Source organism: Erythrolamprus reginae, chromosome Z (assembly GCF_031021105.1).
Source record: "Erythrolamprus reginae isolate rEryReg1 chromosome Z, rEryReg1.hap1, whole genome shotgun sequence".
Taxonomy (NCBI): Eukaryota; Metazoa; Chordata; class Lepidosauria; order Squamata; family Dipsadidae; genus Erythrolamprus; species Erythrolamprus reginae.
The window spans coordinates 150158570-150181128 of record NC_091963.1 but is presented as its reverse complement, the minus strand read 5'-3'; the positions used below and the strand labels follow the sequence as shown (position 1 = coordinate 150181128).

The window sequence follows — 22559 nt, the reverse complement described above, 5'->3', positions numbered from 1 at the left end:
CTCCTCATGCGTGGCTGTATCATTAACTCTTGTTCTGAATCCAAGGAGGAGCTAGATAATTGATCTCCTTCTGAGCTGTCTGCCACACTCTCCTCCTCCCTGTCACTCATGTCTTCTTGGTCAGAGGAGCCTTCATCAGCAGATTCCACCGGGGGGGCAAAACAGGCCTGCAGCATGTGGATGTCTCCCCCACATCCACAGTTCTTGGGGCAGGAGCGGGGCCAGAGCTAACCACAACAATGGTGTTGATTTTTGTTCATTTAATACTTCTAGTCCAAATTAAACTCACAATCTGCTATTTTGAACAAGGTGTCGAGAAGCCTTGATGGCTCCTCGACCTTTTTTTGCCTAACTTTCTTTCTGTTTTTCCACCTTCTTCCCGACTCTCCCGGATGTGTCACCTTCCAGTCTTTGTCTCTTGTGTTGTGTGTGTCTCTCCGTGTGTGTGTATGTGCGTGTGTGTGCATCTGTGTGTTTGACGCCCATCGAGGTGGCATCTTGGCTGTTGGCCCTGTAATTTCACAGCTCCGTTTCTTTGGCTCTGAGTCGGAGCGCTGAGCTACCTGGGGGGCTCTTGAGTTGAGGGAGGGGGGGGAGCAGGAAAAACCGGGCAGGAAAGTTTTATTAATCCGCAGAAAAACACCCCCCCTCCCCCTGCACTCTCGCTTCGAGAGGAAAAAAACACCTATCAATAGTCCGTAATTAAGACAAAAGGAACCGGGAAGAAGCTTTGATTACATTTCCATCTAAAATAACACTAATGACATCTTGCTTTTTTGATGGGAGAAACTCTGACGGTTTGGCATGGGGCGCATGAGTACGATGCCTGCCCCCCCCACCGTACGCACACAGCCCCCATCTGCTTGGCCCCCTCCTCAGGCAGCGGGGTGCAGCAGGCACAGCCCATGGTTCATCGGTGGAACATCTGCAATTCTAGAGGCGACGTGTGTTCACCCTGTTGCTGTGTAAGACACAAGTTTGGGTTGTGGTTTTGGGGTTTTTTTGCAACCTGGCACACTGGTTTGTGGGTGCGGGCGTTACCCCAAGCCAAGGTGAAAGGTTGGAAGAGTGGGGTAGGCTGGGGGGGCCCAGCCTACCCCACCCACTCGCCCACAACCCTTGCAAAAATTCCAGTGGCCGGAAAACCCCCGCAGGGCTCTTACGGCGTCCAATCAACCTTTGATTATTCCTCTATGGCCTCCTCATCCGGCAATCCCCTGTTCGGAGAAGTGTGCAATTATGGTTTTGTGCATAGGAGGCGTGCAAAAGGCATAAGTGTGCCTCGATGGCTCTGGAAGGTGCCGGAGGAGGGAGGGAAGGAAGGGGGCCATGTTGAAAGGAGAAAAACACAGCGCGATGATGCTTAAAATAGAGGGTTTTTTTCCCCTGTAACGGCTAATTTTGGTTTTTTCCGGGCCTGGGTTGCCAAAAAATAAATAATTCATTTCATTTCATTTCATTTATTGGATTTATATGCCGCCGCTCTCCGAAAACTCAGGGCGGCTAACAACAGTCATAAACAATATACAGTAAAAATCCAATACTAAAAACTAACTTAAAACCCCCTAATGTATAAAACCAACATACGTACAAACATACCATACATACAGTTGTATCAGCCTAGGGGGAGAAGAAGTCTTAATTCCCCCATGCCTGGCGGCAGAGGTGGGTTTTGAGTAGCTTACGAAAGGCAAGGAGGGTAGGGGCAATTCTAATCTCTGGGGGGAGTTGGTTCCAGAGGGCCGGGGCCGCCACAGAGAAGGCTCTTCTCCTGGGTCCCGCCAAGTGGCATTGTTTCGTTGACGGGACCCGGAGAAGACCCACTCTGTGGGACCTAACTGGCCGCTGGGATTCGTGCGGCAGAAGGCGGTTCCTGAGATAATCTGGTCCGGTGCCATGAAGGGCTTTATAGGTCATAACCAACACTTTGAATTGTGACCGGAAACTGATCGGCAACCAATGCAGACTGCGGAGTGTTGGTGTAACATGGGCATATTTGGGAAAGCCCATGATTGCTCTCGCAGCTGCATTTTGCACGATCTGAAGTTTCCGAACACTTTTCAAAGGTAGCCCCATGTAGAGAGCGTTACAGTAGTCGAGCCTCGAGGTGATGAGGGCATGAGTGACTGTGAGCAGTGACTCCCGGTCCAAATAGGGTCGCAACTGATGCACCAGGCGAACCTGGGCAAACGCCCCCCTCGCCACAGCTGAAAGATGTTTCTCTAATGTGAGCTGTGGATCGAGGAGGACGCCCAAGTTGCGAACCCTCTCTGAGGGGGTCAATGTTTCTCCCTCCAGGGTGATGGACGGACAGATGGAATTGTCCTTGGGAGGCAAGACCCACAGCCACTCCGTCTTGTCTGGATTGAGTTTGAGTTTGTTGACACCCATCCAGGCCCCAACAGCCTCCAGGCACCGGCACATCACTTCCGCTGCTTCGTTGCAAAACAGCTCGTGTTTCCCGCAGAATAGGTGACCGGGATTCAAAATAATAGGCCAGGATTGAGTGGACCAGAATATCTCCGGGACCGCCTTCTGCCGCGCGAATCCCAGCGACCGGTTAGGTCCCACAGAGTTGGCCTTCTCTGGGTCCCATCGACTAAATAATGTCATTTGGTGGGACCCGGGGAAGAGCCTTCTCTGTGGCGGCCCCGACCCTCTGGAACCAGCTCCCCCCAGAGATCAGAATTGCCCCCACCCCCCTTGCCTTTCGTAAGCTCCTTAAAACCCACCTCTGTCGCCAGGCATGGGGGAATTGAGATATTCCTTTCCACCCAGGCCTATACAATTTATGCATGGTATGTTTGTGTGTATGTTTGTTTTTTTAATAAGGGTTTTTAGTTATTTTAAATATTAGATTTGACATATGCTGTTTTATTATTGTTGTTTGCCACCCCGAGTCTATGGAGAGGGGCGGCATACAAATCAAACAAATAAACAAACAAACAAACAAACAAACAAACAAACAAACAAACAAACAAGTCAATCTTTCCTTGGCAAGTTCATCCGGGAGCCACACAGGGGTCTCGTTCGGATGAGTCTCCTGGGATATGATGACCCTACAACTGGGCCTTGATTTATAGCAGTTCATTTAGTGACCAATCAAAGTTACAGCGGCCTTTGAAAAAATGGGACTTATGGCCATTCCCCACAGTTACGACCAGTAATGGGTTGCTACCGGTGTTTTTTGCCTTGTGCACATGCGCAGAAGCAAAATCTTGCGAGGGGGTGCCTGCGCGAGTCCCCCCCACATGAGATTTCAGTGCGTGGAAGCAAAAACATGCTGCAGGGCACACACAACCGAAGCTGCACAACAACCGAAACACAACACCCAAAGCTGCGCGCAACAGCACACCAGTAGCAACGGTAGTAGCAATCCGCCCCTGGTTACGACCTTTGCACATTCCACCGAATCATGTGATTAAAATTCAGGCACTGGGTGACGTGATCATTCTTACGTACCATTGCGGTATTTTTGAGATCGTGTGATGGCCTTTCACGGCTTTCCGACCAACAACGTCCACAGGGGAAGCTGGATTCACTTAACAACTCCTGCGGCGAACTTATCAGCCACGGGAATTCATTTAACATCCAAGCAGTGTGAAAAGTTGTATAAGGGGGTGGAACTCACTTCACAGATTGTCTCGTTTAGCTATAGAAATGTTATTGGGCGCCACAGTGGTTGTAAGTTGACGGCTCCCTGTAGAACAGCCTGATTTGGTTCCACCGAGATGCTTCGGAGTTCTTTATTTATTTATTTATTGGATTTGTATGACGCCCCTCTCCGTAGACTTGGGGCGACTAACAACAGTGATAAAAACAGCATGTAACAATCCAATACTAAAACAACTAAAAAAAACCCCTTATTATAAAACTAAACATACATACAAACATACCATGCATAAATTGTAAAGGCCTAGGGGGAAAGAATATCTCAGTTCCCCCATGCCTGACGGCAGAGGTGGGTTTTAAGAAGCTTACGAAAGGTGAGGAGGGTGGGGGCAGTTCTAATCTCTGGGGGGAGTTGGTTCCAAAGGGCCGGGGCCGCCACAGAGAAGGCTCTTCCCCTGGGTCCCGCCAAATGACATTGTTTAGTTGACGGGACCCAGAGAAGACCCACTCTGTGGGACCTAACTGGTCGCTGGGATTCGTGCAGCAGGAGGCGGTCCTGGAGATAATCTGGTCCGGTGCCATGAAGGGCTTTATAGGTCATAACCAACACTTTGAATTGTAACCGGAAACTAATCGGCAACCAATGCAGCTTTGCTCAACCATGGTTCTAATTAAGCCACCATTAGGGTCAGTTCCACAAAGCCACCAACCATGGTTCTCAAAACTGGGTTGAGATGACCAAAATGGGAAGAAGATCTTCAGATGGACTTTGATTCGCAATTGTCCATGGATATCTCAGTCACAGGCGGTGGTCACTTACCTTTACTTCAGGTTCACAAATGTGAATGTCTGCACATGTCCACTTTTGCAAAGGCCTATGGCCTCCTTCCCATGCGCTTTACTTGCATGCGTGCCTCCTGTGCAGGTGACCAGCGTCACAAACGTGGCTAAATAGTACAGCTTTCCATCCAGTTGGGCCCTCCTACAGTCGCTGCTACCAGTTCGCCCAAATCGGTTCGAATCAGCTCAGTATCACCTCTGATTTTGGTGAAATGTTCTGAACTGCCCTAGAGAAGGGAAGGTTTTCTGAGTTTTGATTGGAACGAATTTTTGGGGTACCCCATCCAGCTCCTCACCAGCTCTGAGCCTTGCTTAACTACCAAGGTTACCTACTTACCTACTTAGCGGACTGGGATCACCACCACCACCACCGCCCCTCCACCAAAATAGCCCCCCGACCCCTGGATCCCCTGCTGTGCATGCAGGAGATTTTGGTGATTTTCGGTGATTTTTTGCTTTCATGCAAGTTTGGAAGTAGAAAAATCACTGAAATCTCACATGGCCACATGGCCTGTCACGGGAATTCACTTCCAGCGCATACGCAGAATCCAAATCTTGCTTGGATGCTACAACAGACAGCTGTCTGCAACTGAGGCCTTGGTGGGGCGGGTGAGCGGATGGACACAAGGCTCGGAAGAATCCCCGACCCCCAAGAAATGGGTTGTCGTAGGCGCTGTGGCGTGGCCCCCACGGAGAAGTTAAATATTGACGGATCGGAAAGGTTGGCTCCGTTACGCGCCGAGGGAGAATTAAGCCAGGTCTCCTGGAGCGTCCGAGCCTTCAAAAGAACCTTCTGGTGGGAACCTGTCGAGGAAGCGAGACGAGCGAAAGGCCGCCCGGACATAAAGCAGGCAGGACAAAAGAGTTGAAATATCACGACGAGCCAAGAATTTTTTACTTCTCTCTCTCTCTCTCTCTCTTTTCATTTTGCAATAAAGTGTCTGGCCTGGGCAGCTGGGCTGATTTAGCTTCCGTCGGGAAAGGTGTCTGCCAAACCGGGGAGGCCCAGAGAAAGGTCGTCTCCCCGCAACCTGTCCAGCTGACGTCCTGGGACCCATGGTGGTCACTCTGGTTTAATCTCATTTTCACAAGAGGGACGAGTCAGCTTGGTGCTTGCCAATATGCCTTGGCTAACAGAGAGAGAGACAGAAAGAGTGAAAGAGAGAGAGACAAAGAGAGAGAGAGATAGAAAGAGAAAGAGTGAAAGAGAGAAAGAAAGAAAGCAAGAGAGAAAGAGGGAGAGAAAGAGAAAGAGAGAGGGGGAGAGAGAAAGAGAAAAAGAGAGAGTCAGAGAGAGAGAAAGAAAGAAAGAGAGAGAGAGAAAGTGAAAGAGGGAGAGAAAGAGAAAGAGAGAGGGGGAGAGAGAAAGAGAAAGAGAGAGTCAGAAAAAGAAAGAAAGAGAGAGAGAGAAAGAGAAAGAGAGAGGGGGAGAGAGAAAGAGAAAGAGAGAGAGAGTCATAGAGAGAGAATGAAAGAAAGAGAGAGAGAGAGAGAGAGAGAAAGAAAGAGAAAGGGAGAGGAAAGAGAGAGAGAGAGAGAGAGAGAGAGAGAGAGATGAGGGATGCCTGTTACTTTCTCGTTTTCTTCACCGGGTTTTCCCAGGAGGATAATCAGACTTATGACCAATTTATGTAGCTAAACAAGCCGTTGATTAAGGGAGTATCCCCCCCCCCCATTTTACAACCTTTCCTGATGGCGTTGTTAAGCCAATCACTGCAGTCGTGATGCTAACTCAGAGCGTCCTCCAACATACGACCACAACCGAACCCAACGTTTCTACGCCTAAGAAAGGCAGGTGGGGCTTGCTGTGTTTGGCGACCTTACTTGCCCTTGTTGTTTGCTAAGCGAATCATTGCCAGGTGGGTGGGTGGTTGAGCGAATCACACGATTCGCTCGGTGAGTCTGACTCCCCCGTCAACTTGATGCGTGACCCCAGGCGATGCTGTAACCATTGTAAACACGAGCGTCAGTGACCGAGCATCTGAATTTTGAACAAGTGACCCTGGGGGATGTCGTAGTGGTTGTTGAGTGTGAAAAACGGTCCCCCCTGCTGTCATTTTGAATGGTCACTACTGTAAGTCAAGAACTGCATTGGTTGCCGATCAGTTTCCGGTCACAATTCAAAGTGTTGGTGATGACCTATAAAGACCTTCATGGCACCGGACCATAATACATCCGGGTCCGCCTTCTGCCGCATGAATCCCAGTGACCAGTTAGGTCCCACCGAGTGGATCTTCTCCAGGTCCTGTCAACTAAACAATGTCATCTGGCGGTACCCAGGGAAAAAGCCTTCTCTGTGGTGGCCCCTACCCTCTGGAACCAGCTCCCCCCGGAGATCAGAATTGCCCCCACCCTCCTTGCCTTTCGTAAGCTCCTCAAAACCCACCTCTGTCCTCAGGCTTGGGGGAACTGAACTACCCTCTCCCCCTAGGCCTATACAATTTATGCATGGTATGTTTGTGTGTATGTTTGGTTTTAATAAGGGTTTTAAAATTATTTTAAACATTAGATTTATTACATTGCTGTTTATTACTGTTGTTAGCCGCCCTGAGTCTACGGAGAGGGGCGGCATACAAATCTAATAAATAAATAAATAAATATTTATTTTTTTGATGTATTTTATTGAAGAATAGACAGAACAGAACAGAATAGAATACGAAGGTCGCCCCAAAAGCACTATGCCACATTTGTTTTCTCAGCATACAGTAATGATTTTAGTTTTTGTATTGTGCATTTAAAAATAAAATATGTAAAAAAAAGTATATGAAAAGAATAACAGAGTTGGAAGGGACCTTGGAGGTCTTCTAGTCCAACCCCCTGCTTTAGGCGGGAAACCCTACACCGATTGGATGAAAAAAAACAGGTGACAATCAGAAGTGGGTTCCTACCGGTTCTAACCGGTTCTATACAACTGTTAGCAAATCGGCAGCAAACCAGTTCTCCCAGTGTCTCCGTGGGTGCCACCATCTTGTGTTTCACTTCCACGCATGCACCAGAAGCTATTTTTTTGGAACGCTGAGAAACACTTGAAAACACTTCCCTCCTGAAAGGGTTAAATAAGGTCCAGGAGGGAAGTGTTTTTAATAGGAAAGTGAACACAAGAACAAGGGGACACAATCTGAAAGTTAGTTGGGGGAAAGATCAAAAGCAACATGAAAAAATATTATTTGACTGAAAGAGTAGTAGATCCTTGGAACAAACTTCCAGCAGACATGATTGCTAAATCCACAGTCACTGAATTTAAACATGCCTGGGATAAACATAGATCCATCCTGAGATAAAATACAAGAAATAGTCAGACTAGATGGGCCAGGAGGTCTTTTTCTGCCGTCAATCTTCTATGTTTCTATGTTTCTGAGTGTGGTGCACAGCGTGACCCAGAGTGAGCCCGCAACAAAAGGGTCCAGAACCACCACTTCCATACCCACTTATGATGTTCCACACAACCCACTCTGGTTTTTTTCTTTTTTTTTTAACAAAAATCAGATTCCTAAAGAGGATCCATATATCCATTGTAAGATAAAATACAGGAAATAGTATCAGGGCAGACTAGATGGACCATGAGGTCTTTTTCTGCCGTCAGTCTTCTATGTTTCTATGTTTCTATCTGTGCCCCCTTGGCAGACCCCACTGCCATTTCACTTGCCCATCTTGCAACATCACCACCACCACCACCCCGTGCCGACCAACTCCCGCACCCTCCCTTCTCTACCTCCGCCATTCTTCGCACTTCACCGCCTGTTCTTCCACCTCTGATTCCTCACACCTCCTTCTCACAACCCTCCTGCTGGGGCCAAGACCTCCTTTGGCTTCCCTCGCAGCCCAGCTCTGTCTCACCCCCACCTCCCCCCCCCACCCCGTCCCCATTTCTCCCCCTCCACTTCTCACAGCTTCTCTGCAGAATCAGAGGCAGGAATGATTTTTGCACAATGCAATAAGCAAGAGAATTGATATATAGAGCAGACAAAAGGGATAGTCTGGCAGCTAAGATTAGATCAATGCCTGACAGCTGTGGCTTGGGGTGGGGGGAACCTTTGCACAGGTTTGCCTAGTGCACCAATGGATCGAGAGACTCTTCTCACAGTCATGCCCTTATCACCTCATGGCTGGACTACAGTTGTGGCCCTATTTGGACCGGGGGTCCTTGCTCAGAGTCACTCATGCCCTCATCACCTCGAGGTTCGACTACTGTAACGCTCTCTACATGGGGCTACCTTTGAAAAGTGTTCGGAAACTTCAGATCGTGCAGAACGCAGCTGCGAGAGCTATCATGGGCTTTTCCAAATATGCCCATGTTACTCCAACACTCTGCAGTCTGCATTGGTTGCCGATCAGTTTCCGGTCACAATTCAAAGTGTTGGTTATGACCTATAAAACCCTTCATGGCACCGGACCAGGATACCTGCGAGACCGCCTTCTGCCGCACGAATCCCAGCGACTGGTCAGGTCCCACAGAGTGGGCCTTCTCCGGGTCCCGTCGACTAAACAATGTCGTCTGGCGGGACCCAGGGGAAAAGCCTTCTCTGTGGCAGCTCCGATCCTCTGGAATCAGCTCCCTCCAGAGATTAGAACTGCCCCTACCCTCTTTGCCTTTCGTAAACTCCTCAAAACCCACCTCTGTCGTCAGGCATTGGGGAATTGAGACATCTCCCCCTGCCTATGTAGTGTTAGTGCATGATATGACTGTATGTATGTTTTTTATATTGGGGTTCCTTGTTTTTAGATTTTTTATATGTACAATTGCTATTTTAGATTTTAAATTATTAGATTTGTCAATACATATTGTTCTTTATCACTCTTGTGAGCCGCCCCGAGTCTGCAGAGAGGGGCGGCATACAAATCTAATAAATAATAATAATAATAATAATAATAATAATAATAATAATAATAATAATATTGCAATGCGCTCTACATGGGGCTACCCCTGAAGAGTGTTCGGAGACTACAGAATACAATAGAATAGAATATTTATTGGCCAAGTGTGATTGGACACACAAGGAATTTGTCTTGGTGCAGATGCTCTCAGCGTACATAAAATAAAATATACATTTGTCAAGAATCGTGTGGTCCAACACTTAATGATGGTCATAGGGATCAAATAAGCAATGAAGAAACAATATTAATAAAAATCTTAGGATATAAGCAACAAGTTCCAGTCATACAGTCAACGTGGGAGGAAATGGGTGATAGGAATGATGAGAAAAACTAGTAGAATAGAAGTGCAGATTTAGTAGAAATTCTGACAGTGTTGAGGGAATTATTTGTTTAGCACAGTGATGACGTTTGGGGGAAAAACTGTCCTTGTGTCTAGTTGTCTTGGTGTGTAGTGCTCTGTAGCGATGTTTTGAGGGGAGGAGTTGAAACAGTTTGTGTCCAGTATGTGAGAGGTCAGTCAATATTTTCGCCCGCCCTCTTTTTGACTTGTGCAGGATACAGGTCCTCAATGGAAGGCAGGTTGGCAGTTGGTCCAGAATGCAGTTGTGTGAACTGTGGTGGGTGCGCCCAAATACACTCGCACTACATCAGTCCTAGTGGACAATCATTGGGAGTCCCAATGGACAATGAGCCAGACGTGTGCAGCAGCTGCCAAAAAAGCCAACACAGTTCTAGGCTGCATTAACAGAGGGACAGAATCAAGATCACACGAAGGGTTAATGCCACTTTATAAGCCTTGGTAAGGCCACACTTGGAATATTTGCATTCTGTTTTGGTTGCCACGATGCAGAAAGGATGTTGAGACTCTAGAAAGAGTGCAGAGAAGAGCGACAAAGGGGACTAGGGGACTGGAGGCTAAAACCCATGAAGAACGGTTGCAGGAACTGGGCGTGGTTAGTTTTGGTGAAAAGGACCAGGGGAGACATGATAGCAGCCTTCCAATATCTCAGGGGTTGCCACAAAGAAGAGGGAGTCAACCTATTCTCCTAAGCACTTGAAAGCCGAACAAGAAGCAATGGATGGAATTAAACAAGGAGAGAACCAACTTAGAACTAAGGAGAAATTTCCTGACAGTCAGAATAATTAATCCGTGGAACAGCTTGCCACCAGAAGTTGTGAATGCTCCAACACTGGATGTTTTAAAGTAGATGCTGGATAACCATTTGTCTGACTTTGTGTAGGGTTTCCCAGTTAAGCAAGGGGTTGGACTAGAAGACCTCCAAGGTCCCTTCCAACTTTGCAATCATGTTAGGGCTCTTTGTGCCCTGACCTCGTTCTGCATTTCAGAAATTTCTGCTCCTAATCCGACTTTTAAGGGGAAAGGAGAAAAATTGTCCGTGGACCAAAGGGGAGAAAAAACACCCACTGTGCTGGAGACGTGTTCAAAATCAGCCCCTTCGTTACATCGTTGATGGCCGGCATTTGAATCCAGAGCTCAGCTGGAGCCTGGGCCCACTTCGTGAAGTCTGGGTTGCCGTGTCCCATTAGCAAGGAGGCCACCGTTGGGGGCAAATGAAGCCACTCAGGCAAAGGGCTCCAAGGGGAGGGGGGGTCTCGGCTGAATAGGAATCCTCAGGCCCCTTGCTGAGGTCCAGCTGTTGATGGAGCAAATGGAGTGCCAATCTTTCTTATTCTTGACAATTTGTAGCTGGATGGACTTCAGTTCCCAGAATTCCCCAACCAGTGTGCCTTAAAATATCTGGACTTCAACTCCCAGAATTCCCCAGCTGGCATGCTTTAAGATGGATGGACCTCACTTCCCACAATTCCCAGTCAGTGTGCTTTAAAATGTCTGGAATTCAACTCCCAGAATTCCCCAGCTGGCATGCTTTAAGATGGATGGACCTCAATTCCCAGAATTCATCATCCAGTGTGCCTTAAATTATCTGGACTTCAACTCCCAGAACTCCCCAGCCAGCATGCTTTAAGATGGATGGACCTCAACTCCCACAATTCCCAGCCAGTGTGCTTTAAAGTGCCTGGACTTCAACTCCAAGAATTCTCCAGCCAGCATGCTGTAAGATGGATGGACTTCAACTCCAAGAATTCTCCAGCCAGCATGCTGTAAGATGGATGGACTTCAATTCCCAGAATTCCCCAGCCGGCATACTTTATGATAGATGGACTTCAACTCCCAGAATTCATCAGCCAGTGAGCTTTAAAATATCTAGACTTCAACTCCCAGAATTCATCAGCCAGCATGCTTTAAGATGGATGGACCTCAATTTCCAGAATTCCCAGCCAGTGAGCCTTAAAATGTCTGGAACTCAACTCCCAGAATTCCCCCGCCAGCATGCTGTAAGATGGATGGACTTCAACTCCCAGAATTCCCAGCCAGTGTGCTTTAAAATGTCTGGACTTCAGCTCCCAGAACTCCTCAACCAGCATACTTTAAGATGGATGGACTTCAACTCCCAGAATTCATCAGTGAGCTTTAAAATGTCTGAACTTCAATTCCCAGAATTACCTAGCCAATGTGCCTTAAGATAGGTGGGCTTCAACTCCCAGAATCCCCCAGCCAGCATGGTTAAGAAAATTGCCCTAGATTTACACAAAGAATGTTAAGTATGTCACGCCAATGGAGATCAAAAGGTCTGAATCTTCCCTGCTGAAGAATGAGAGAAGCCTCAGTTTTTTTGCTCTTGAAAAATGGGTCTGTGTGTCATTTGTGTGCGTGTGCGTCTGTGCGTGTCCACCTTAGTGCCAAATCAGCACCGTTTTACCCTATTTGCAAACAAAGGGGATGCGTAACCAACCGATTGCATTTTGGAGGCCTGATTGAGTCCCTCCAAGGAGGACCAAGGCACCACGAGCAAATTAAAATAGGAAGAAGATGGCTAGTCCTCATGCTCCTGTCCCCGAGAGGCCCTTATCTATCGCGAGCCTTTAACCACAAATATTCAGAAACAGCAGGACTTTTAAAATATTAAACCGTGACGTGGCACGTTTATCCTTGCCACCGGGGCCACCTCCCACTTGGAAACGCTGCCGAATGAATCATTGTAAACCCAGCTTAACTTCTTGCCGGGCCGCTTGGCTGCGTTTCCCAGCTTGGCGGGTGCTGTGAGAGCCGTCCCTGGACGCTCGCTCGAGTCTGGAAGCAACAGCGGGATTTCCGCTCCAAACGCAGGCAGAAGGTTGCGGGCTCGGTGTGGGGAGGGAGGATGATGGGTGCGGAGGCCTGCCCCAATGCCCTTCTTTGCGGAACCGTTCCAGCCTGCTCTCCCGGTTGGCTACTCTGTGTGAGACAAATTAGGCGTGGAGTAGGACTGCAGGACCACCCGTGCCAAAACACTCTGGGCCACCCGGATTGCTGGGGGAAACTCCACGAGGCAGCCAAGGTCTCCCTGGTTTGGGGTCGCGAATTAGGATCACAAGAGAGAGATTGTGATCCCCTTATATAGAGCGCTGGTGAGACCACATTTGGAATAATACTGTGTCCAGTTCTGGAGACCTCACCTACAAAAAGATATGGATCAAATTGAACGGGTCCATAGACGGGCTACAAGAATGGTGGAAGGTCTTAAGCATAAAACGTATCAGGAAAGACTTCATGAACTCCATCTGTATAGTCTGGAGGACGGAAGGAAAAGGGGGGACATGATTGAAACATTTAAATATGTTAAAGGGTTAAATAAGGTCCAGGAGGGAAGTGTTTTTAATAGGAAAGTGAACACAAGAACAAGGGGACACAATCTGAAGTTAGTTGGGGGAAAGATCAAAAGCAACGTGAGAAAATATTATTTCACTGAAAGAGTAGTAGATCCTTGGAACAAACTTCCAGCAGACGTGGTTGGTAAATCCACAGTAACTGAATTGAAACATGCCTGGGATAAACACAGATCCATCCTAAGATAAAATACAGGAAATAGTATAAGGGCAGACTAGATGGACCATGAGGTCTTTTTCTGCCGTCAGTCTTCTATGTTTCTATGTTTCTATGTTTCTATGTATTTCCAAACGTAACCGACCTTCGATCTACGAGCACAAACCGAAGCAGAAGAATTTCGGTCGTTAAGCGAGACCGGCATGACATAAGGTTCGCCTCCTCCTCCTTTTCATGACCTTTCTTACCGCGGTTCTCACTAAAGAGGTGGTGAAACTGCCTGTCAAAAAAGTCGGCTATTGCAACCCTTGTTTAAGGACGTGCCGAGCATCTGGATTTCAATCAGGTTGCCACACGCGATGGTCGTAAGAGCAAGAAATGGCCCTTTTGGGGGGGGCTGTTGTAACTTTGGACGGTCACTAAATGAACTATTCGTCAGTCGAAGACGACCTGAGCACGCCCGTTTCCGTTCGACTTCGTTTTTGGTAAATACAATGTTGGTTCCTTCTAAACTTGGCGGTTCCCCTAGTGCCGTTAAGAGGCCACTAATTAGAAGGAGGGAGGAGTCCCCCCTCCCCCGCCAGGCAGGGCCCTCCGCCAGTGCCAAGCGCCCAATCGATGCGCCGTTCTGATCGAAATTAGTAGTAGTCACAGCCAAATGTGTGACTACTACTGTCAGGCTGAACTCTCTAACTCCGCATGAAAACCGACCTGGGTTCGTCGAATTGATTACTGAGAAATCAGCCTCTTTGCAGGGCCGTTTAGTTAATTACTCCTGGACGGGAAATTGCAACCGCTAATTGCCGGTTTTTGGATGGGGAGGTAGAAGAGCTGCAGGTGCGGCGCAGGACCAGAGCCATAAGACATCCCCCCCACACACACCGCCACCTCAGTTCCTTGTTGAGCTAAACTAGAGATAGTTCTCCTAAATGCTACATTTAGTGAGCGTTCGACAACAACGGTGCTGAAGAAGGGGTTGTTTTCACGCCAACGTCCATTGCAGCCTCCCTGTGGATATGTGATCAAAATTTCTTGGCGACTGACTCAAATTTATGACGGTTGCAATGCCCCAAGGTCATATGGCGGTTCTCTTTTGGGGCCTTCAGACAAGCGAAATCGACGGGGGAGGTTCGCCCAACAAGTGCATTACTCACAACTGCAGCGCTTCATCGAACAACTGAGGCGAGAAAAGTTGCCAAAGGGGGCAAAGCTCGCTGAACAACTGTCTCGCTTAGCGACAGAAATCTGGGGCTCAATTTGCAGTATTGGGTTCCTACCCGGTGTTGTGGTTAGCTCTGGCCCAGCTCCTGCCCCAAGGACTGTGGATATGGGGGAGACATCCACATGCTGCAGGCCTGTTTTGCCCCCGGTGGAATCTGCTGATGAAGGCTCCTCTGACCAAGAAGACGTGAGTGACAGGGAGGAGGAGAGTGTGGCAGACAGCTCAGAAGGAGATCAATTATCTAGCTCTTCCTTGGATTCAGAACAAGAGTTAATGATACAACCACGCATGAGGAGAGCGATGCATAGGGAACAACAACTGAGAGATTATTATCAAAGAAAAGGAGGCCACCTGTGGTTGGGTGGGGCTGTGGTCAGTAGTGAGGCTGCTATAAATAGCAGCCTGTGGGTTTGGCCATTGTGGAGGATTATCTGATCGTTGTGTTTCGTGCCTGCTTTACTGACTTTGACCTTTTGTGTGCTGATTTTTCCCTGCTTTGAAACTAAACCAGAGCAAAGTGTGTTTCACTTTTTGAAAGAAGAAGGACTGTGAATTGCCTCACAGCTGCAAGATAAGTATCTCAGAACTGATAAGGGACTTGTACCAATTACCAGTTTGTTTGGAGACAAGTGCTCTTTGCTATACCAAAAGAGGGCTTGGTTTAAGTGAGTTTTCATTATAAAGAACATTGTATTGAATTTTCAAACGTGTGTGTGTCTGAAATTTGTACCTGTGAATTTTTGGGAGAAGGCTACCAGACAGAACACCCCGGATGGGCCACACTGCACACTGGTAGCAAAAATGCAGCTCCATGTCTCCAGCATGTGTATTATTATTATTATTATTATTATTATTATTATTATTATTATTATTATTATTATTATTATTATTTAGATTTGTATGCTGCCCCTCTCCACAGACTCGGGGTGGCTATGTGCGCGTCTCAGTGAGATTTTGCTTCTGTGCATGTACAAGGGGGACGTGTGTTAGGTCTCAATATGGTTTTGCTTCTGCGCATGCGCAGAGGGTTGGTACCCGGATGTAACACATGCACGACCACTACGCACACACTTCCGAACCAGAAGAGAACACACACACACACTGCAGTGGATGATCACTTAAAGATGAGCTGGCTGTGTGCAGCAGCAGCAGCCGTAAAAGCAAAATACAATATTAGGTTGTATATCAAGAGACGTAGAATCAAAATCATGGGGAGTATTCACACCACTTGATAAAACCTTTCTAAAGTACCCCCTATGCTACAGCACACAGGCCTTACTGAAGTCTGGGAAGGTGAAAAAAATGGCCAAACTGGAAGTTTAGAAAAACGGACTTCCGGTTTGCCCATTGTGCTATTTTTCACACTCTGGAGTCTTCAGGGAAGCTTCCTGAAGCCCCAGAGTGTGAAAAACAGCACAACAGGCAAACCGGAAGTCCGTTTTTCTAAACTTCCAGTTTGCCCGTTGGGCTGTTTTTCACACTCCGGGGCTTCAGGAAGGTTCCCTGTAGTCTCCAGAGGGCGAAACGGGCTCCCCCAAAGTCAAAAATCAGCTGGCTAGTGCACATATGCACCCTGGAGTTGACATAGGACAATGACTTGTGCACCCTCCAATATGGCTCCGCGTGCGATCTCTGGCATGTGTGCAATAGGTTTGCCATTATGAGTGTAGGATCTGCTTGGATGGGAGGTTGGTCTGGATGGCCTACAAGGTCCCTTTCAGCTCTAGTCCAATTCTGTTTCTTTTCCTATCCTTGGAATCCAACGCTTATCAGCTCCGACCAGCTGATCCAGAAGTCCGACAAATAGGGACGTTGTTGGAAAACAAAGTTGTATCTCATCCACTACTCAAAGCCGGATGGAAAGTGAGAAACTCTTTGATGGAGACCAAGATTTTATTAGTCAAAAATGAAAAAGGATGCAGACGCTAAGCGCAGTAGGCCTGGTACTTTACTTACAGGATGCTCTGGACCAACCCGAGGAAAAAGGAGAACCCCCCAGTTCAATCCAACGCATCTGGTTCTTTGTCCCAATTGGGGTTATCGCCCCGTGGTTTGGGACCCCCACTCTTCTTGGCGACCATGATGTCACTGACATCCAACAGCGTCACCGCTATTTGAGTTGCCAGGACGATACCACGGTATTTCACCAGGAATGGGTCCAGCACACCTTCCACGACGGCATCCATGGTGCTGGCCTCTTCCACGCCCAGCATGATGCCGGTGTTTTGGTTGCCCAGTTGATGCTGGATTTCCATTTTGGCCATAATCTCATTGACCGGCAAGCCTGCATTGTCTGCCAGGGTCGCCGGGAGAGTTTTCAACGCTTGGGAGAACTCCAAAATGCCATACTGTTCACATCCAGGGTAGTACATGCCCAGAGTACTGAGACGCACAGAGAGGGCCATCTCTGTGGCACCAGCACCTGGCAAGAGCCGCGCATCGGTGCCCAAGTTCTTGTAAACCTGAACGCCATCTTGGACGGCTGCTTCCAAACAGTCCAGCATCTCACTGGTGGCTCCTCGGAGGACCACGGTAACCAAAGGACACGGTGTACCATGTTGACTGAAGACCACAACAATAGTGCTGCCGATCTCGGTGGTATAGACACGATGGCAGTGCCCAATTTCCTCCGGTGATGGCACTGTAGGCTTGTACAGCAGGGTGGCGCCCACCGTTTTACACAGTTGTTGGAGCCGCATCCGGGATGGCAACCGCACCACCAGAATCCTACACCGGTCAGCATAGAAGAGGACCAGACTGTCTATCTTCCCTCCTACCGCAATAACGTTGATGCCAGCTTGCGCGAGACCCAGGACTCGTTCAGCGATGAGATTTTCTTCATTTTGCCCAAAGCTCTTCATCTGGCTCGCGCTGTTAAACATGACCGTGTTCTTGGCTTCTATCTTGGAGACTCCAAAGCTACAACAGTAGGCCGCAACTCGGGCTCTCTCCACTCGCTTGATGAGGCCCTCCGCCTCCGAGGAAATGAGCATCCCCTCCAGGACATAGGAGTTTAAGATGCTGCCACCCGGGATTTTGAAGACCCGGATGAGATCTGGGTCAAAAGCCGAGTGGTCAGGTGGCGCCACCGCCACACAAGCCGTGGCCACCAGCTTAGACAAAAACTTCTGATAGCCGAAAAATTTGCTGCTCATGATAGACTGCAAGGCATTTTGGACCTCCTCCTGGTTCTGGGGGTTTTTCAACAGGCAACAGACGAGGCCCGGCAAGAGCCGTAGGACCTCTTTGCAAGCCATGTCATAGCCCGCTCGGATGTGGACCATCGAGAGACCGGACCTCAGGAGCTTCTCCGCATTCTCCAGCAGGGCCCCGGCTAGCAGGACGACAAAACTCGTGCCGTCACCTGTCTCTTCCTGTTGCGTTTCGGCAGCGGAGCGCAAGAGACAAGCCATGGGGCTCTCCAGTTCCAGCTCCCTCAAAATAGTGGCGGCGTGGGAGGAATGGAACATCTTGCCGAGATGGTTGATCACCAACTTGTTGTGCCCCAAGGGACCGTAGCAGGTGCGCAGGCAGTGCATCAGTGCCTTGCAAGCCATCAGGTTGGTGAAGAGGGTCTCCTGCAAGCCACTGAAGTACTTCATCCCCGCCTTGAGCATCTGAGGAAGACCAGGGGCCATGGGGACGTGGGCTGCCATGACCTGAGGGGAGAGAAGCAGTGGTTGGAATAGAAAGGGAACCCCACGTCCAGGTTCAGGTAGGACAAGAAGCGGTCCAAATGAAGATCATTCTGTCCAGAGATTGATTAGTAGATCAAAGCCTTCCTGCTTAACTACTATTAGTAGAAAGAAGCCTTCCTGCTCAACTATTAGTAGAAGGAAGCCTTCTGGCTCAACTACTATTAGTAGAAGGAAGCCTTCCGGCTCAACTACTAATAGTAGAAGGAAGCCTTCCGCTCAACTACTATTAGTAGAAGGAAGCCTTCCGGCTCAACTACTATTAGTAGAAGGAAGCCTTCCGGCTCCTCTACTATTAGTAGAAGGAAGCCTTCCACTCAACTACTATTAGTAGAAGGAAACATTCCAGCTCAACTATTAGTAGAAGGAAGCCTTCTGGCTCAACTACTATTAGTAGAAGGAAGCCTTCCGGCTCAACTTCTATTAGTACAAGGAAGCCTTCCGGCTCAACTACTATTAGTAGAAGGAAGCCTTCCTGCTCAGCTACTATTAGTAGAAGGAAGCCTTCTGGCTCAACTACTATTAGTAGAAGGAAACCTTCCGGCTCAACTACTATTAGTAGAAAGAAGCCTTCCGGTTCAACTATTATTAGTAGAAGGAAGCCTTCCAGCTCTGGTTCCTCAGAGTTGTCTCTACTCAACTCACTCAACTCACTCAACTTATTCTATTAGCCTATTTAACCCAATATTGTTCCTCTACTCAACTCAATCTACTCTACCTCTATTGTTCAACCCACTACAACTTCCCAAAGTTGTCTACTTGACTCTACTGTATTCTACTCAACCAACTACTGCTCTCCGGAGTTGTGTCCACTCACTTCTACTCGTTCTACCCTACTCTATTCAACTCACTACTGCTCTCCAGAGTTGTCTGCGAGCTACCTCCTCTTCCTGTTCACTTCCTTTCAACTCCCATCATTCCCTTCCCCCCAAACTTTGGACCACCGGAGGCCTGGGAAGGCCACACAGCCCTAACCAACGCCATGGAAAATAGCTATTCATCTGCCTTAAAGCTTCACCTCTGGCGCTGATTTCCTCTCGTCACGGTCTCCGCTAATAATGCAGCTAATAGTACGACGAAGGGCGGCATCAAACCCTCCAAAGGACATAATAAAATGCTTTCATCATCTCGTCTGCTGCCTCCCCCCGTCTCCCCTACCTCTCTCTTCTAATTTACAAACCCTTTTAGAGCCGGGGACCTCATCTGGGTTTTGTTTATAGACGCTGGGGTGTAAATTAAAAGGAAGGAACACACTAATAGAGGCACGTCTACTCTGTTAAATGCTCACCGCCCCACTTCAGCATCTAAAACCTGTTGCATTGAGGTCTCCCCAGACCCATAGTAATTTTAGCAGCTTGAAGAATGGATAGATTTCAACTCCCAGAATTCCCTGGATGGGGAATTCTGGGTGTTGAAGTCCACCCGTCTTCAAGCTGCCAAGATATGTGAACACGGACAATTTAATTCCCCAATAATCCCAAATTAAAGACACCAAATTGGTCAAATTTTAGAGGTTGATCTCTCATTTTCTTTACCAATGGAGCCCCCCCCCAATGGAGTTGACCTCAAACTTAGCCTACTGCAATATCTGGGGAGGGGTCCACAAGACACACAGCGACCAGGGAAATACAGCAGGGACTTGAATGGCAGAAGCGACCGGTCAACGGCGGTTGTGGTGGGCGGGGCATGTGGGGTGATGATGTCACACTGAAGCATTCCAGGAAGCGGCCAAAGTTCTTGCTGATCTGCCAGCGATCCAGCTGTGGTTCAGTCCACTTTTATATTGGATCGTTCTTAAATTTGACAGGAGTTTGGGGCCAAATGGTTTGGTGGCTGTTGGGGAGATTTCAGGGATTGGAACTGGACCAGTGGAATGGTGGTCTTCAATCCAGGGCTCGGAATTTGATCGGGAGTCTTGTATTCCAGGAATTGGAGCTTGACCAGTTGAATGGGTGTCTTGCAATCCAGGTTTGCAGTTTGACCAGTTGAATGCAATTCAGAGATTGGAGCTTGATGAATGGGGTTTTGCATTCCAGGCTTGGAGCTTGACCAGTTGAATGGGGCTCTTGCAATCCAGGAATTGAAGCTTGACCAGTTGAATAGGTGTCTTGCAATCCAGGTTTGCAGTTTGACCAGTTGAATGCAATCCAGGGATTGGAGCTTGATCAGTTGAATGGGGGTCTTGGAACCTAGGACTAGGAGATTGACCGATTTGAATGATGGCCTTGCAATGCAGCGCTTGGAGCTTGATCAGTTGAACAGTGGTCTAGCATTCCAGGTTTGGAGCTTGACTGATGGAATGCTGGTCTTGCAATCTAGGGATAAGAGGTTGACTGCTTGAATGACGGCCTTTCAATCCAAAACCTCAGAGATTGACCGGTTGAATGGTGTTCTTGCATTCAGGCTTGGAACATGATTGGTTGAATGATGATGGCCTTGCAATCCAGGGCTTGGAGATTGACCGGTTGAACGGGGTCTTGCAATGCAATTCCGACTTTCCACAATTCCGTCCTCTTGCATTTTGTTTTATTGCATTTTTAGGCCACCTGCATTTTTAGGCCACCTGGCAGTTATGACCTGCAACCAGGTCAATCTCCAATTCCTGGATTGCAAGAGCCCCATTCAACTGGTCAATCTCCAATTCCTGGATTGCAAGAGCCTCATTCAACTGGTCAAGCTCCAATTCCTGGATTGCAAGAGCCCCATTCAACTGGTCAAGCTCCAATTCCTGGATTTCAAGAGTCCCATTCAACCGGTCAAGCTCCAAGCCTGGAATTACAACGGGTTGGTCCTGCGCGTGGTGGGCAAACGGACAAAGTGGGGGGGTGTTGTGCTGTACTTTTTATGCTGTCCATGCCCGGCCAATCTCCACTTGCAATATCTTTCCTGAGTAATAGTCTGCAGACAGGCCTCCATTACTGACTGTTTCAAAGTTACAACGGCACTGGGAAAAGGGATGATTTTTCACACTTAATTCAGACGCTTGGCCAGACTCATGTCCCAGAGTCCTGTTTTTTGAAACCTTTTGACTGGCGCAGTCCACAAGGGAAGCTGGATTCACTTAACAACTTGGGGCAACTCACTTAACAACCGCAGTGATTCGTGGCGAGGAAGGTGGGCGATAAACAGGGCACTATTCACCAGAGCAACGTCTTGCTTAGCAACGGGGATGGTCCCTTGCGGTTGTAAGACAAAGACAGCTCCTTAAGAGTTTTAAAGCCTTTGGGGAAAGATTATCCAGGTCACCTGGATTTTGTCACAAAAGCTGAACTATTTCGGGAACCGGGTTGCAAGAACAGGCCGTGAACCAGCTCCGTTGTTAAAACATATATATATATATCTAAAAATCCGAATATTTCAGCTCACCTAAAATCGCCCCAAATTACAAAAATAAAGTTTTTCCCCTCCAGAAAAGTGAGAAATGACGGCGAGAAATGCCAGAATTGGCTCAGAACAAACAAACAAACCAAACTGGGTGAAAACAATTTCCAAAACAGCAATCCAAACCAATCTATGGAAGAGCTAGTCCTCAAGATACGACCTCTGTTGCCACTTCCATGGCTTGGGAGATGCGGTCATTAGGAGCTGTGCCTGGATTTTAGGACCTGTCTTTGCCGCGGTTGTTAAGCGAATCTCTGCCAGTGTTGTTAAGCGAACTATGCGGTACTTAAGCAAATCCGGCTTCTTACACACACACACACACACACACACACACACTGTTTGCTGCGACCGCCATAAATACAAACTCATGGCCAAATCTAGTAAATAATAATAATAATAATAATTATTATTATTATTATTATTATTATTATTATTATTATTATTATTATTATTATTCCCGCTGGTGGTTTCCAGCAAGGACTGACATCCCCGGCCACTGCGCCTCATAGGAAACCAGCCCCACTCCTGCCGGCTGACCCAATCAGCAGCAGCAGTGGCGGCAGAGGCACCCCACACCCACTGGACGAGCAGCGCACTCCCTGGGCCTACCTAGCCTGGGGTGCTGTTGCTGCTGTCTGGGGCTGCAAGATTCGGCGTACTTGGCGGTGATGGAGCTGTGCACGTATCTCCATTTCTGCCGGTGGAATGGTGTTTGATGCCGTTCCACTTCCTGCCCACCCCTGCATGTACCACAGGTGGCACATGGAGGCATACCACAAGGCACGTGAGGCGTTGCCCTATATTAGCTACAGAGTGCACATGCACGCTAACCAGCTGAGTTTTAGCCATGGGGTAGGTTGTTTCGCCCTCTGGAGTGTGAAAAACCACCCAATGGAGAAACCGGAAGTTCCAAAAAATGGACTTCCAGTTTGCCTGCTGGGGCTGTTTTTCGCACTTCGGAAGCCTCCTGAAGTCCCAGAGTGCAAAAAAAATCATCCAATGAGTAAACTGGATGTTGAGGAAAACGGACTCCTGGTTTGCCTGTTGT

General features: G+C 48.2%; 1 pseudogene; it reads right to left on the bottom strand.

The window, feature by feature from the left end:
• Positions 1–16365: 16365 nt before the first annotated feature.
• On the bottom strand, positions 16366–19215 carry LOC139153112 (T-complex protein 1 subunit theta pseudogene; annotated as a pseudogene).
• Between the last annotated feature and the right edge of the window lie 3344 nt (positions 19216–22559).